This window comes from Salminus brasiliensis, chromosome 3, assembly GCF_030463535.1.
Source record: "Salminus brasiliensis chromosome 3, fSalBra1.hap2, whole genome shotgun sequence".
NCBI classification, from domain to species: Eukaryota; Metazoa; Chordata; class Actinopteri; order Characiformes; family Bryconidae; genus Salminus; species Salminus brasiliensis.
The window spans coordinates 31,020,682-31,038,084 of record NC_132880.1 but is presented as its reverse complement, the minus strand read 5'-3'; the positions used below and the strand labels follow the sequence as shown (position 1 = coordinate 31,038,084).

The 17,403-nt window shown below is 41.5% G+C and overlaps 1 protein-coding gene across 3 annotated transcripts in view; it reads left to right on the top strand.

Annotated features, from left to right (window-relative positions):
* The first annotated feature begins 2,425 nt into the window (after positions 1 to 2,425).
* gabbr1b (gamma-aminobutyric acid (GABA) B receptor, 1b) overlaps positions 2,426 to 17,403 on the top strand; it is a 191,592-nt gene continuing 176,614 nt past the window's right edge. The window contains exons 1-2 of one of the 3 annotated variants that reach the window (XM_072675871.1): positions 2,427 to 2,589; positions 2,698 to 3,303. The gene's annotated coding sequence lies outside the window, so the exon portion shown is untranslated. Of the gene's footprint in view, positions 3,304 to 17,403 lie in introns of all 3 variants that reach the window. The other 2 variants (XM_072675872.1, XM_072675870.1) reach the window with 2 other exon arrangements.

Genomic DNA, 17,403 nt, shown 5'->3' with positions numbered 1-17,403 from the left:
ATGTTCTTAGGGAGTTTCTCATTCTGAGTCTTGGTTCTTCTCAGTGGGTCTTCCTTCTGGGGGTGTTCTGGGGGAGTTTCTGCTTTTAGTTGTCTCTTCCTCATGCTCTTTCTGTTTTGAGTCTTGGTTCCTCTCAGTGGTTCTTCCATGTGTTCTTAGGGAGTTTCTACTTTATTACTATGGATTCCTCTTAGTTGTCTCTTACCCATGCTCTTTCTCCTTTTGAGTCTTGGCTCCTCTCAGTGGACCTTCTAGAATGCTTTGGGCCGATGTCTGTTGTGCAACGTGTTAGTTCCATTGAATGAAACATACCCTTGTGTAATTTCCACTCAAACAGCAGCCCTGCTGTTTTGAAGCCCTCTGGACTTTGCACAGAAGTTTCTCTGGCTGCTCTGAGGCTGGCCTACGGATGAGTGGTTGCACAGCCTTGACTGACCGTCTCTATAATTGAACATTTTCATGCAGCCTCAGCATCACTTGATGAATGTTTGTCTCACTGTAAACTCAGATATCCTTTTCAGCCTCCATGACTCATCCTTCCCTTCCACTGCCAAGGCACGGAGCCGCAGGATTTAGAGCTGTGTGTGCTCTCGCCATGTGTGTGGATGGCTCTTACGCCGAACAAGAGCTGTAATGAATAGTAATAAACTGGTTAATCCCTGCAGTGACAAAAGGGGGTTCCAGCACGGGCTGATCTTTGTCGTTCCTCGTAATGAAATCTCACCCAGAAGCTCCAGCAGCACCAAGTGTGTGTATTATGCTCACACAATGACTACATACATCAAACTGACACCACACAGGGGGTGAGGGGGGGTTACAGACGGAGCATTTTGATTGGATGCTCTGTCTGTAAGCCATCAGCTCAGTGTGTGTGTGTGTGTGTGTGTGTGTGATTGGGGGGGTGGGGTGGGGGGGGTTGCTTGCTCTATTTATCCAGGATGGGATCACACCATCTGTCTCTCCATCAGCCAATCAGCTCTAATTCCCTCTTTCCCACCAGCCTCATCTTCATCATGATGTTGGGAGTGTTTGTAGTCTGGCAAGCCCCTCCTCCTTAGCTGGGATTTGCTGACAGGATCTTAACCTCTGCTCAAAGACTGGCTCGTAGTACATCCCTTCTGATCCCTGTCCATCTCCTGTCCTGTGATTGACTGTAAGTGCCATCCTCCTGTACTGTGATTAGCTAGTCCTATTATGAATGACTAAGAAGATCTTATCCTCCTCTGATCAACGATTGGCTGGTAGTGTCTCACTTCCTGTGCTGTGATAGGTTAAGAGGATCTTAACTTCTTCACTATAACTAATAACTAATAGTGTCCCTTCTCCTTTCTGGTGATTGACTGATAATATTCCTTCCTCTGTGCTGTGACTGGCTAATACTGTCCCCTTTCCTGTGCTTTGATTGCTTAATAATGTCCATTCTCTTGTGCTGTGAGTAGCTGATAATGCCCCTCTCACATGCTGTGATTGGCTACTAATGTCCTTCTCCTGTGCTGTCATGTCCTATGCTGGCTAACAGTGTCCCTGCTCTCTTGCTGTGATTGAGTACTAGTGTCCATCTCATATGCTGTAATTAGCTAATATGACCGTTTATTGGACTGTGATTGGCTAATAATATCACCTCTCTTGTGCTGTGATTGGCTACTAATGTCCTTCTCCTGTGCTGTCATGTCCTATGCTGGCTAACAGTGTCCCTGCTCTCTTGCTGTGATTATGTGAGTACTAGTGTCCATCTCATATGCTTTAATTAGCTAATATGTCCGTTTCTTGTGCTGTGATTGGCTAATAATATCACCTCTCACATGCTGTGATTGGCTACTAATGTCCTTCTCCTGTGCGGTCATGTCCTATGCTGGCTAACAGTGTCCCTGCTCTCTTGCTGTGATTATGTGAGTACTAGTGTCCATCTCATATGCTGTAATTAGCTAATATGACCGTTTATTGGACTGTGATTGGCTAATAATATCACCTCTCTTGTGCTGTGATTGGCTACTAATGTCCTTCTCCTGTGCTGTCATGTCCTATGCTGGCTAACAGTGTCCCTGCTCTCTTGCTGTGATTATGTGAGTACTAGTGTCCATCTCATATGCTTTAATTAGCTAATATGTCCGTTTCTTGTGCTGTGATTGGCTAATAATATCACCTCTCGCGTACTGTGATTGGCTAATACAGTTCAGCCTCTAGTAGTGAGTCAATCGATGAGCAAAGTAGTAGTCTGTTAGCCAATCATATAGCATGGGGGGCGGGGCATGTCCGAATACGGGCGGGGAAAAAAAAACAATGCGAATCGTATCGCGTGGGCTTCAGAGCGCGGACTGCAGAGAGAGAGAGAGAGAGAGAGAGAGAGAGAGAGAGAGAGAAAGAGAGAGAGAGTGTAGAGAGAGAGAGAGAGAGAGAGAGAGAGAGAGAGAGAGAGAGAGCGAGCTTGCGTCTCTACGTGACGTCGTCAGCAATAGAGTGTAGAGAGAGAGAGAGAGAGAGAGAGAGAGAGAGGAGGGGGTCAGGTATGGTGCTCCATCGTCCTCCGTGTGCAGCTCATCGTGTGGATTTTCCGTCCTTCCCATCGCTGTCTGTCAGTCACTCTCGCGTGTGAGTGTGTTTTCCTCGCGCGCAGCCTCAGTGTGTGTGTGTGTGCGTCGCTTCAGCCTTTACTGAGACTCACTTTGATTCCCCTCTCTCTCTCCTCTCTCCTGCCAGTCGGCAGCAACATGGCACATTTTGCACTGACGTCTGAGCCTCTCGTGAGTATCGTGTGTAAACCGTGTTCGCAGCTCTGAGCCCTGATTCGGAGGTGTGTGTGTGTGTGTGTGTGTCTGTATGGAGGGGCTGTTGGCTCATGTGTTGTCAGTCGTCAGGTTTTGAAATCCAGCAATACGTTTATGGACACTCGACTGTATTTAACTGCAACTTAATATAGCTATAAATACATACCCCCACCTCCCCCCCATCTTCCTCATCCTCCTCCTCCTCCTCCTCCTCCTCACACCAAACATTAGACTGTTAGTAAGAATCAGTCTGAACGTCTGACAGCGGACCATCGTGGAGCGTCGCCGCTTTGCATCTCCAGTCTCGACGTTTGAACACGCAATACTGTATTATTGGACTTTTCCTTTATGAAAAACAACAACAGCAACAAACAAGCCATTTAATCCACGAGCTGCTGTGAAGTTTCATTATTCCCAAAGCAACTGGAAGAAGCCTCAGCCTGAGCACCCCCCCCCCCTCCCCCCAACAGTGGATTCTTCAAGCTCCTCTGTAGGATCTTCTCCACGTTCCCCAAACAGGCAGAAGCGAAGCAGAACCGTAAGTGGCTGTTTTTCCTCCTCCTTCTTGCATTGATAAACTTGGTGCACTGTGTGTTTGTGGGAGGGTGTTAAACACTCAAATGTAGAAGATGGGACTGCTTTGATAGAGCACTCTATTGGTCAGATGCCTGCTATAGGAATTGAGCTTGATGCATTTTTTTAAATCCACATTTGATTCATTTTGCTGATGGTTAGGACTTGATTTAAGGGGGGTGCAAGGAGATGCTGTCCCTTCTGTCCTAAATAGTGACAATAAACACCCCCCTTTTATAAACTACCCCCCCTTGCCCATCCCTTTTGGATCAATATGTGGACGGCAATAGGTCGAAAGTATAATGTCTGCAGATGTACATCAGTTCTAAGTATCAAATATATATATATATATATATATATATATATATATATATGTATATATATATATATAGATAATAAGACTTTCAAAGGGGATATATATGTGTATATACCCCCCATATATATATATGAAAGTCTTATTATCTATATATATATACATATATATATATTTGTTTGTTTGTTTGTTTGTTTTTCAGTTCAGTTCATAACAACCCCCAGCATCCCCTTTGAAATTCTTCTGCATCCTACAATTCCAACCAGATTTAACCCCAAAGGCTCCTTTTCACATATTGTTCCTCTACAATCACTTGCATCTAACGGCACAGAGTAGCACTTATCCTATAAAACAACATGCTCTTAAATAGAAAAGGTCCTAAATGCCTCTCAGCTGGGATGTACACTAAAACTACCCTTTAACTAGTGCAGAACCTACATCCTAAATTTCAGGTTCTTTAAACTCTAAAAGGGTTCTTTCCATTAGCAAATCTCATTCCCACCATTAAGCCATCTATTGAACGATTCTTCAGGGTCCTTGTGTGGAGTGTAGACCGGTGTGGATGTTACAATCAGGGTGAGTAGGAATGCAGAGCTGGGCGTGCGTGAATGGACAACACAGAATAAATACACACTCTTAAAGGGGAATTACAGAATTTGTGCCCTCATAATTTCGGCATGATTCCGTGGTTGAGATGTAAACATACTCATTCAGAGCGGGGTTTGGTGCAAAGTGGTGCACTGTAGTGAAACGAACCAACTCCGATTTCTTCACAGTGGTGGTGAAAGGAACCAAGTGTTGTCAGAACTTTAGCCTTAGCATTTTTGTTAACTATCCAAAGCCACCCTTGAACCTTTTCTTTGAGTTTTCTGTGGGAACTCTGTCTGCCTCACAATGCCCTGCAGGTACATCTCTGCCTTGAATGTAAGCCAAAGGCATCTCAAAAGTGTTGTAAAGCAGTGCCTCAGGCATGAGGTAATGAGGCTGCTGTTAGAGGCATTGAACTCTTCAGTTGTCTGGTTTCATTCACCACCACGGTGAACGATGGAGCTGTGGTAAGTTTCTCTAGAATGGAACACTTCGCATCAAACCACTTAAGACCCTTTATGCATCTTGAGTATCAGATTATATCTGGATGAGGCCAAATCACATTTAACTGCAAGTGTGAATTTACCTAAGACTCATTGAAACCAGATACAAATCCCATCACTCAAGCCACTTCAGGAGGAGGTCTGAGACGCATCGGGTTCACATGTTACAGCAGTGTAAACACATCCATCTCTCCAAGACAAATTCAACAACCAAAACCCCTCCCAGCACAACCCAAACACCAGTAATAACTTCTGGCCAATGAGCGAAATTGCATATTCCGTCCCACACAGCAGTCGGATTTCAGTCTGACTTGTGAACCCACACAGCAGTCGGATTTCAGTCTGACTTGTGAACTGGGACTTAATGACTTTGTTCACTTACTTACCATTTCTCCTGAAATGTTTACAATCAGTACAATTCCCCTTTGACAAACTAAAGGTGTCAAACAGGCACCCGGTATTTGTATATGGTCCCCTCCGTACTTGATGGCAATGGTTGAAAGCCCATCCGCACCAAGAGCCCTCCGAGCTTCAAGTACGACTCGGCTCGACCCGCCATCCCTCAAAATCCACGGAAGACAAGCGTCCAGGCTTTTCTCTTGCTCGCTGTCTTCAAACGCAGACTGAAGACACACCTCTTCCGAGAGTACTTGGGCGAATAGCAGAGTACTATGGTCACCTTATTGACTTAGAGGTATCATTGAACTATTAGCCTATTCAAACTAGCTGAGGTTCTTCTTGGGTAAATAGCAAAGCACTTTTGTAAGTCGCTCTGGGTAAGAGCATCTGCTAAATGCCGTAAATGTAAAAGTAAGCTGTTTTGCTAAGAGTGCATAGTAAACAGATAACACTACACTCTAAAAAATTAAGGTGCTGTAAAGGGGTCTTTGAGCGAAGGCTATAGAAGAACCATTTTTGGAAAGAGATGTGAATGTGAAGAACGTTCAAATTGGTGAAGAACCTTTACCTTTTTTAACCTTTACCATGTTCTTAAGACACATGTCTTTTATAAAAATGTTTCTTTATAGAACCAGATATGATTATTCTGAACTCTGTGTAGCATCTTTATTTTTAAGAGCACACGAGTTTGTTAGCACACATCATACACCCGCATTAAATGTAAAGGGTATATACACAACGGCGTGGGGTCAAACTCTAACAGGTGGAAATGCAGATAAGGGCATCACCATATTTACATATCATAGATGTCAAATGTGCCGAATGCAAGACGTGCAAAGTATCTGCAGTGCTGTCACTGTTTCCCCCTCACTGTCCTTTACAGTGATGCACTGATAGCAGGCTGAGCGGCATCACACACACACATACACACTGAAGTCCGGCTCTGATCTCCCCTGCAGGGCTGCTCTCTTACACACATCCATCACAGCTGGGGGGCATGACGACCTCGAGCGAGATGCCGTGTGAATGTTCCGGGTCTTTTTTTTTTGTCCTCCTTTGTTGTCTGAGATGAAGTGACAAGTTTGTAAAATTAAATGCCCATCCTCGGTCAGGGGGATTGCTTTTGCTGGATTGGCACATGTGTGGAGTTTTGCAAACACAAGCAGAAGACTGAGGTCCACAGCTGTAGCACGCGGGTGCCTCTTAATTGTGTGTATGCTAATTTTTAAAGGGACCAGCCACTCAATATTTAAAGGGAACACCTGATCTCTCTACAGCTCTAATAGAGATGCATTGGTAGCCCTACATACGTAGATGGTCTGCTTCTCTGTAGTGCTGAGTAGTGTGGGTTTAGCCCCAGTTTCTACATTTTGGATGTCTGCATGTATCAGAGTTATTAGAGTCTGCAGATACTGTGCACTCCATAATGGGACAAAGACTAAGGGGGTCGGTGTTAAAAAGTGTGTACTGTAATCACGGCTGGTTGGCTTGATTTGAAATTTCAAGGAAACGTGTCCTTGTCCCAAACAGTTTGAAGAGCACTGAAAATAGAGAGGTAAAAATAGAGAGGTCCACAGGTCCCATATAAACATCCCATAGTGGATCATTCTTAAATATCCTTTAGGTACATACCAATCATCTCAGATCAGAAATCCTTACCCAGTCTAAACTCTAAAAACTGAAGATGCAACCAAAAAGGGTTCTTCGACCAATGCCAGAGAAGAACCACTTTTAGTTCCGTACATGTTGAATGTGAAGAACCCTTTCAGCTGGTAAAGAACCTTTACACACCTTTACACACTTTACACATATCTAAGACCAGCACGGTTCTTTATGGAACTTAAAGTGGTTCTTCTTTAGCAATGCTTCAGGAACCTACTGTTGCACCTTTAGTTTTAGAGGTGTGCTACAGGTGTCTGACAGCGATTAGGTTGTGAAACACTGGAGGATTCCTTTAACTGTACGCCTGCACATGTTCACATCACTGTCAGCACACTCTCTGCGAGGTTAGATCCTGTGTGCAAAGAACTAAACGAATACTAAATGAGGCGTTTGACACAAATATGTCCTCAAAAGCGAGCTGACCTTTCCGTGTGACGTAAGAACATGCTGAGGAGAAGCGAAAAAGCAGGTGGAGAACGAGAGAGAAAACGATAGAGAGAGAGCAAGAGACAAGGCTGATGAAGACAAAACTGGAATATAATGATATTAATATATTAATATGCGCTGTGCTGCACTTAATCCAGACAAATCCAACATTCCAGTTATTTATGCTTTCTTTGTAATGAAACAGCAGGTCAGCAGTTGATCACTGCTCTTCAACAACTAGGTGGAAGGGTTTTTGAGATGGCACAGCTCTGTAGGTGTTGGCTTTACCTTTGGGAGATTGCCGTTCCATCCAGGGCGATGTCACAGCCAGCCGTGGCCGGGAGTCCCAGAGTTTACAACTGGCCTTGCTGTCTTTGGGTGGGTAGGATGTCTCCTCCTTTCCCCATCTCTTGGTGCAGCGCAGGCCAGCGCAGATGTCTGTTAGCTGTGAAAGAACTGCAGTTGGCTTGCTTAGAAAGATGCGATTGGCTGGCTTTATGTGACGTGGAGAGTTATAGCTAGATACTTTATCATTATTATGATAAACTAAGCCACGATATGTGTTTCTGAGGGTACTTCATGTCAGTGCTTATAACAGCACAATTTGATTGTTTATTTATTTATTTATATTTTTTCTATTTTTTTGTGTTATATATACATTGTGCTTACTTACTTGTTTTATAACAATAATGATAAAATATCACAAATTTACCTTTCATTATAGATTGAATCTGTTTACATTGTAGAATATAATGGTAACCTAAAACAAAATGTTTAACCTTCATACACATGTGCATACTGCTTGATTTTCTGAAGAACGGGCAAGCGAGCCTTTAGTAACCAGGGTTATAAAGGAAATAGATATGTGTAGATTGCATTCTTTGAGAAACCACATACACACACATACACACAAACAAACCCTACCTCTGAAAATGATACAGTTTACAGGAATACATTTATATTTTTAGAATCAAACGCATGTGCAGTGTGTCATATGCCGTGTCTCTGTCCATGGTGCTGAAACGGACATTATCAGAATTTAAAGGAGAGGGAAAAAAAGAGATCAGAGTCGCAGTGGTGCTGCGAGAGACTTGAAAAGTGGCACAACACACACACACAACAGTGGCCGCTGGCACATTCATCTAAACTTTCTTTGTGTGTGTTTTTGTTTGTGTGTGTGTGTGTGTGTGTAAGTGTATTTGGTGTAGAAAATGCAAATCTGTTTCTGTAATCTCTCTCAGTCATACAGACACACTCTGACTGATTCCACTGTTATGTCCTCTGGCTACATGTTCTGTTGGATATATTATTGCAATGTGTGTGTGTGTGTGTGTGTATAAATCTGTGTATTTTGTTACTTTTCCTTTACACTGAAAGTGTTGTTTGTCTTTGTGTTTGTGTCAGTATTTAAAATATAAAAAAAACATCTGCAATAATATATATCATCAATGGAATCATCTTAATATAGCCAATATAAGTAATATATTTCCATTGGAAATTTTTAAAAGCATATATTAAGATTGTTTAACTTAATTCTAGACAATTGTAACTTACTTTACTTTGCATACTTATCATATTTTACTGGGATAGGCCCTTTTCTGTCTTATTTTAAGCATTATTTCTTAATTATTTCATTATTAGGGTTTGTTAAGAGACCAGAATATTGACTTCATTACCAAGTGAAGTATGATCAATCTCAATCCTAAAATAATACTTTAGCATGAATAAATGCATGAATTAATAAAGAAAGGAAGTCCTTCCATTATCAGCATATTAAACAGATTTATTAAATCAGATTTTAAATGAAGCATTGCTAAATAAAGCAAGGACAAACATCTGAGACAGGCTGCAAGTGCAGAATGCCTTTATTATGGCTAAACCAGCATTCTCACAGCAGGCAGGGGTCAAAGCACAGGCAGGCAGGTACAACACATGATCACAAAAACAGGAATCCCAAACATGAACAGGAAAACAGCTCAGAAATACAGAGGATGCGCTCCAATTGCGTACTAATAAGTCATTGTATTGAATATACAGTTTGTAGTATACATAAAAGTCTCAAAGTTGAATATACTCAAATATACAGAATGCATTCTCACAACCAATTGATATTTAAGTGTGGTTATGATGCACACTGTTATCCCACAATGCAATTTGAAATGAAAAGGGAGGAGCTTCTAATATTTGGGAAAAAAGTCTAATGAGCTTGACTTGAATTAGGTGGGCCTGCTGATTTGGATCAGGTGAGAGGCGGAGCTTAGGAACATGGCCCTGTCATGTGCAATGTGCAGTACACCCAGGAGGGAGAGTCTGAGATCTCGTTCTTTGCTTGTTTAAGGGTCTTTTCTGGGGGAAAAAACAGTGTGTCTGTATGGTCTTCTGTCAGTCTCATTCTCTTTAACTTCTCATTAAGCCATAGGCTCTAAACACTTGTTCTGATGTACAGCTAGAGGCAGGAATGCACACTTATGAGGAGAATATTCATAACATGAGGCTGTACACCTGTTACTCAGTTTTAAACAGCAGTGTTTAAAATTGGCCCACATGAAATTGAACAATTATCAAGTCTACATGCTGGATAGCTTATTTGCAATGGAAACGCAAATATGTGAACATCATAAGTTCACGGGGCAAGACGAGTGATTAGCTTATTCCAAAAACAGATGCAAATTCTCAACAGAACATTTCACTAATCACTTAATTTCCCAATAGTGGACTTTGACTTTGCTAACCTGTCAGCATTTTGGCTGGTTGTCAGCCAAATCCTTAGCCAAGTTGCTGGGGTTGCCTGTTTTGCAGTAGAGCAGTAGATTTCTAACACCTTTTGCATACTGTGTAATTTTTTTCTGTTGATCTTTACCAGCAATGTAGGCAAAAATTGCCCGCACTTTGATTTCTTCAGCCTGTCAGTTGCAGATGTGATAGAACACCTTTTTTGGCATAGTCGTACAAGCTAGGTCAATGGAGCCATCTGGCTTGTGTATGTCACCCATTCAAGTCAAACTAGCATACGCAATATTTGATTAAACTTAAGCATCACATCTTCGATGCCTTCCAGCAGGCGTCGCAGTGGCTTACACAGATCAACATAGTCATAATAGACTTTTTAGTTGTGATAGGAACGTTATGGATGTTGCGGCTATCTTGTGAGTGTGGTATGTAGTTAGCCTGGACAGCAAGGTTAGCTGAATGGCATCATCTGGAATGCCACAGTCTCTGAATTCATGTTGTGAGGTTAGCTGTAGTCTGAGGTAGTTCGGTTTGCTTGGAGAGAACAGACGTCGGACAAAAGAAGAATTGGTAAAGACAGAGGCCTGGGGTTAGCTTTTAGCTTAGCACCATTGCATGGATAACTACTTGTTTTCTACGATTTCACTTCCTTGCGAAATGCTTTTGAAGTCACCTTCCCGGGCAGTGACATCAGGAAAAGCCACAATCATGAGGCCTGGTTTGCATTGGAACCTATTGTCTGATGTTTAGCAGAGTCTGACAGCAATGTGCAGTTCTCCAATGTTCTCCTGCTGAGAAAGAATATCTCAGAAATCTTAGCAAAATTACCATGTTCTCCAGACGCAATTTCGTAGCTTGGACACCATCTTGGACTAATGCTAGAACGTGAGCTTTAATATAAATAAGTCATAGCATTCTACAAAACAGTTTTAGGGTCTTTGAAGCATGTAGGATTTCCATTTGAAGGAGGAGCCAACAGTGTTTGAGGGTCACAGTACGTCACTTCCATGTACTGAACTCACTGTTCACCTATGCCACTTTCCAGGATGTCTAGTACCACTGCTAGTATGCCCAGTCAGTTAGTGAAAGTTCTATCCTGCTGCTATTTCTGAACCTGTGTGTACTTGGTGGCAGGTACGGCTGGCATGTGGTGTGGGTTTTCCTGCTAAAGTGTCTTTTGGTGCAGTCTTAGGGTGTCTCTGAGTGTAAGTAGGGTTAATTAGCATTTGGGCAGAAAAAATGTTTATTCATCAGCAAGGCAGCCCACCCTTGGGACTAAACAGTGAGCTAACGAACTCCCTTAAATTAGGGAATTAATGAACAATAGGTGGAATACCCACTGTGTCTCTGTGGGTCTGCTGACAGAGCACTATAGATTGAGATCTGATCAAGGGATTCAGAGCAAAAATAATTAATTGAGTATACACACACACACAGGCAGTGCAGATAGAAGCCTGAATCTGCATACAAGACTTGACCGTGTAAATAACCTGCTGCTTTGAATTGAATTGAATTGTGATGGTCAATAACACAGACATGTCCAGTACACATATGAAAAGCACACACACACACTGGCTGTAAATATTGCAACAACAAAAGAACTACAGTCTGTAATTGTACATCTCAGAAGTCAGTAGAAATCAAGATAGCTTCGCTGTCTGTCAAAAACCTTGTACCTTCTTTTTTTTTTAGATGATTTTCACTTTAGACACAGTGGGAATCTGGCGGTTGTTGAGTTGAGTTGAGTCCAAGTGTCATGATAATTGGACGACCAATAGAATTTTTCCAGAATTACTCGAAATAAAGTCTTTTTACACTGCCTTCCATTGAACGTTTGAAGTTTTTTAATCTCATGTAAAGTTGCCATTTTGGAGATACTAGGTTTTTTGCAGTGGACAGTGTGCAGTGCCATGAAATCTCTCTTATTCACTTTTCAGGATGACAACATGCAATCACCTAAGAGTAGGATGCTTCCATCCACACATGTAAACACACACTGAAAGCATGTTGAGAGAAAGGCTTGAATCAAAGGAGAACTACACCACTTTTTCAAATTTCTGAGTGGTTTGCTGTGCATCCACCAATAAAGGCAGCATTTAGCTTCTTTTATACTGTGAAAAAGAAATGATAATATGTTGTTTGCCATACATTCCAGAAGAGAAGGTAAACTAATTCAGCAAACTGTTAGACTTTGCATTTTCTGAATAACTGAATAAAATGAGTGATCATTGGGCAGTGAATGGTAGTGTTCATAAAAAAACAGTCCTCTTTTGAATATTACATTTTCTGTGATTGGACCCCTTAAAGAATCATCATAGAGAATTGGTGTTTTTTGCCCCTGGACACCCCCCCCCACTGAAGGACACGCTTTACACATACATTTCTGGACAAGCTGAGAGATACAGAACTGGTATCTGCAGTGATGCTTTTACAAGATCAGTGGAGCAACACAGTGATTGTGAGGCTCCAATTGTAAGGTAAACATGCTACATAATATTGCATTTAAATGGAATAGGTATAAAAATTCATATCTGTCGGGTACTTCGAGTTACAGAGGAAGAAGCAGTAGAGGCTGTGGTCCGTAAGCGACTGCTGACTAAAGGAGGTCTGAATGAGAATGATATAGCGGTCAGATTCCGAGGCGTTTTGACCAAGTGTGGTCATCAGAGTCCCACAGCAAGCTGGTCTAAAATCCTGCCCCTGATGGACAGGTTAATCGACTGGTTCCTCAGTCCTCAGCTTTAAGGGAGTAAGTGATGCGGCCCCGTAGAGAGAGAGCCAAATTGCAGGTGATTGGCAGGAGGAAGTGCTTTAGGTGCTGGCGCATGCAGACAGCAGGTAAATGGAGTTCCTGACTGACAGGCGGGTCGCTGACTGCAGTCCAAAGAGGCTGTGGAACACTGAGGAACACGCGGCACTGAGATAGAGTTCAACACCTCAACTTCCTGCTCACACACACTCACCCACTCACACTGATATTCATGAAGGACACGAGTGATCCCTCATACTGATACACTCCCTGTATGCCTCTTTCTCTCTCTCTCTCTCTCTCTCTCTCTATATATATATATATATATATATATATATATATATATATATATATATATATATTTATCTGTGTTTCTCTCTATGACATAAAATGTGAAGTCATACCTGTATGTTATATATTAATAATTTAGTAATTAGTGTTATTATATACAGTGATGACTCATACAGTGCTTATGTATTATAAAACCAGCTGATTGTTTTGTTTGACTAATTCAAAAAAATTGATCTTTGCTGTACATTGAAGCTACTGAGTTTTTTTTTGTTGTGTTATTGGCAAGATTGGGTCAGCATTGATGTCTTACAGCTTTCTCAGTAGTTTTAGAGCCATCCACAGCTTTATAATTCTGGACACATCTAACCGTTATAACTGTGAATATGTGCAAGACAAGAATATTATAGGGATGCGCTGATCTGATACTAGTGACGGATATCGGTCCCAATGCTAACAAAGTTGGCTATATCGGGTATTGGATAATTAAGCCGATCCATTCACTCAACTAGGCTTCATAACTCAGGAACAGAATAAGCTACATATATACGATACATATACCATAGCAAACCAAGACCTGCCCTATCAAACAGTGCTCCCAGTGTCAACCAGTGCCATCAACTATTAGCAAGCAATCCAGCACGAAAAAGCAGCTAAAATTCACACGTCACCTTCAGCAGCCTGCTCTGTTTACTCAGGGAGGAGAGACAAGTAGGGGGATCTCTCACACACACAGGCAAAATCCACAGATTACATGCTTTTTCACTAAATATCAGTATATTCCATATTTTAATCCCCCGTCATCATTTTAGCCCTAGCTTTGCTGTTCATCTGGCAGTTGTAATTTATATTGTGTCACAAATCATGATGAATGGACTAATAGAAATGCTCCAAAATGGAACTTGGTCATTACCCCTCCCCCTCGCTCTCGACTGTCCTCCGTTACAGGCGCAAGTCTCCAACCGAGCAGTTCAGCTCTCGTCTTTCTTTTTTGCACATTTTTCGCTAAAGCATGGGTGATGGAAAGCATGTAATGTCATGGTTGGCCACTGGTTATTGCAGTAATGCTATAAGGATTGCAAGCCACCATCAGTCATGTGCCACTTTACAGGAAAGCATGACCTTTCAGTAGCGACATTTAAATACAGCATAGCTGTACCTTAACCTCAGGAGCCAAAAAAATGGATAGGCGAAAGCATTTTTGTTCAAATGGATTAGATTATTCCGCTTTATAAAAAGAAACATAGAGCATTTGTAAAAGCGTCTGCATAATTGCTGTGCTTCTGTATGTTAGTCCTCTTGTTGAATGGTGTTAATACAAAGTCCGACCATTTTTGTGCTTAAAATATATATACAACACATACACATTCTCTCTTTTTCTACTCGCATACCTTCCTACTTCGCACTCTAGCTCTGCTGATATTGATACAGCTGCAATTTGTCTCAATTTCCTGTCATAGCCATCCCACTGACACGAACAAGCTAAGTCTGTAATATGGAGATGATTTGAGACAGTGTGATAGGGGAGATTTAATCAACCGTACAAGCGAGACTGACCTTCTGTCTGGATAGATTTTGTGAGACTATGTAAGTAAACACTGCTCTAACAGAGTCATTACACTTACAGGTTTGGTGCTAGTCATTTTAGCTGTGGCAGAGTACACTGTTGTGTTCACAAGCCCATACTCTCACTGTCCAATTCTGAACAATCCCCTACCTTATACTTCCACTATCTGTCTGCTTTCCAATTTCCACCTACCTCAGTGGTCACTGTAGGTGTACAATTACAGACTGTAGCCCATCTGTTGCTGCTCAGCTCATCAGCTCCCGTGTACTCTATTCAGCACTGGCCAGTTTCCGACCACAGGACCACTGTTGGCCAGGTATTATTTAGAAGGTGGTGTTCATGGAAGTGTGTGCAGAACTGGTGTAAGTGTATCAGGCATAGTGGTGTTGCTGTGGTTTGTCCACACATCACTGCTGGGTTCAGAGTGGGTCCACCATTCAAAAATATCCAGCCATAAGCAGCTCTGTGGTCACTGATGAAGGTCAGATATAGCCAAATATACACTCTTAAAATAAAGGCCTTAGAAAATGCCTTAGAACAGGGCTGCTCAATACTGGTCCTGGAGATCTACCACCCTGAAGAGTTCGGATCCAACACAGCTGAGGGGTGGAGCTAAACTCTACAGGGTGGTAGATCTCCAGGACCAGGATTGAGCATCCCTGCCTTAGAAGAACCACTATGGGTTTCAGGAAATAACCTTTACATCAGGTGATCTCTATTACAAATATGATTCTTCATGGAACCAAAAGTGTACCATGCTAGTAATGTAGGTAGATACACTCCACTAATTTACATTGCTAGCTCAAGAGAAATGTGAGGGGGTTTATCTTACTCTGTGGTGTTAAACATTGCAAATGACGTTGCTCGATCCAAATAATCGTTCCTGCGTAATTGTTTCTAGGCTGAACAAGCTTGACTGCACATTAAAATAACACCAGATCTATCCTAACGATGTTTGCTAAGTCACTCATTATTGCAGCGGGATTCTCCAGCAGCATCAGGTTCAGTAGGACTTTGAGTAACAGACCATTTCAAGTTGTGTTTGTCTCTTTCCTTTGAAGTTGCTATTTACCAAGAGTGTTGTAGTGTTACATTGTCCTTCAGACTAAATTTTTTTTCTGCAATGAAAGGCTCTTTATTTGAAGTCGTGTCAAAACCAGACAGGTTTTTAAGAGAGTTTGCTTTTGTACAGTGCAAGGCCTGCAGCTAATGAGACTAAAGAAAAAACAAAGATTTTGAGAGTTGACTTGGACTCGCATATGAAGCGACTCGTGACCGTCTCTGATGAGAAGTTAATAACACATTACAAATATAGATATTGTGACTCAGTCAAAAGTTAGTCACAGGTGTTTCAGTAAGTGCAATGGGAATTTAGCCAAAGTTCTGTAAAGCTACTGCAGCCTCACAACATAAGCAACGAACAAACATGCATAGATCAGCCAGTGCTCATGTTTTGGGCCTATTGTGGGCAAAACGGCTTCCTCAACATCTTCCCATTGGAGCCTGTGCTCTAATCTGAATCTGTCAGAGTTAATAAGAGTTAATCAACATACTGGAGTTAGTTGCTATTGTACCCAGAATTAATAGGAGCTCATCTTACAGAAGAACTACAACTACTTTGACTTATAGTAATAATAATAATAATAGTTATTTTTCCATCTGCTAATTTTTAGACATTGCCTAACTCTGAAGCGGGAGCAAAATGTGCTAGCATGTGAAATACCACAATTGCCAAAGAATGCACTTATTCAGTATTTAAAGTTGTTTTTTAAATGTAGATAGTATGAGACTTTGGTTAGGATGACATGCGCAAATGAGATGTTACAAGCCAATTTACAGCCCTGTTATTTTGTTGTATCAGACCTTTTATGATGGGCTTGTACTAAAAAATATATACACTATACTTTTAAGAAAAACTCTCTCTGCTGTCCTCTCATTGTGTCCTCTCAGTGCAATGTGCTGTTAGCAAGATAAAGAGATTGTAGCTAGGATAACTTTTAGCCAAGCTAGGCTTTTTTAAAAACTTTTTGTGGTGATATATTGTCTGAGAAATATGTGCCATATATATGTGCCACTGATACATTGATTATATAATACCATAATATTACAGCTACACTCCTTTAAATAGAAATTAACCTTTAATGAATACTAGCTAAATGTACTAAATGTACCAGTTTGGGTATGTGTGCTTTTTATGGAAATTTGTAATGCCTGCCAAAAGTATGTAGCATATTTTTAAATGATTTACTAACCTGAGTACCACACATTTACTGGACGCAGTCTGCTTTGTGTGTGTGGAGGCGCTGTTACTAATGCATTGGTTAACACAGAGGGCAATGTTGAGGTCATATTAACATATTGTTCGATAAGATGGTAACGTAATTATCATGACAAGCCTAAGCCTAGCACCCACTCACTTTTTGGGGGGTGGTTGGAAAAGAAAACAGACATTGTAGGTGCTAAAAGCTGTTGGATGTTGGATTTTAGGCTAGTATGGGTGGTGGGCTGGGTTTATGTAAATATTGAGGTCAGAACTATGAGAAGTCAAGACTTTTACATAAAGGTTCTGGGGTTTTGGAATTGGCCTGTTTTCCAGCCCTGTTCTGGTTATGCTGGATTTCCTTTTAAAGGAGACAACAGTGTTTGAGGTTCACAGTATGTCACTCTCATTATTCACCTATTCTAAGTTAAATACACTTTCTAGGGCATATTTAAAGCTTCATCTTTATAGAATAAATTGGCACAGGCATGTTGTAAACATTGTGGCAACAAAATTGTAAATGCCACCCAAACTTTACAGTACCGTACGTTTCCATAGCTGCTCAGCTTAGCCTCATAGT